We start from the raw sequence: 205 nt of genomic DNA, 5'->3' as shown, positions 1-205 counted from the left end.
AGCCCAGCCTTGAAAGTGGCTCTGCCTGCCTCTCCTTGGGAAGGGGCATTGCCTGTGGGCTGAAGAGGGCTGTGACCTGTGCTGATGGACATCTAGCACGTGTGACACTGCCCCCTCTTGGAGACTGCCAAGCTGGGCCTCTTCCTAAAAGTGCCACAAGGGTCGTGCCTCCCTCCATGTGCACCACGGGCTGCTCGGGTTCCCC

The sequence above is a fragment of the Apaloderma vittatum genome, unplaced genomic scaffold, assembly GCF_000703405.1.
Source record: "Apaloderma vittatum isolate BGI_N311 unplaced genomic scaffold, ASM70340v1 scaffold38717, whole genome shotgun sequence".
Lineage (NCBI taxonomy): Eukaryota > Metazoa > Chordata > Aves > Trogoniformes > Trogonidae > Apaloderma > Apaloderma vittatum.
This window is presented reverse-complemented; position numbering follows the sequence as displayed.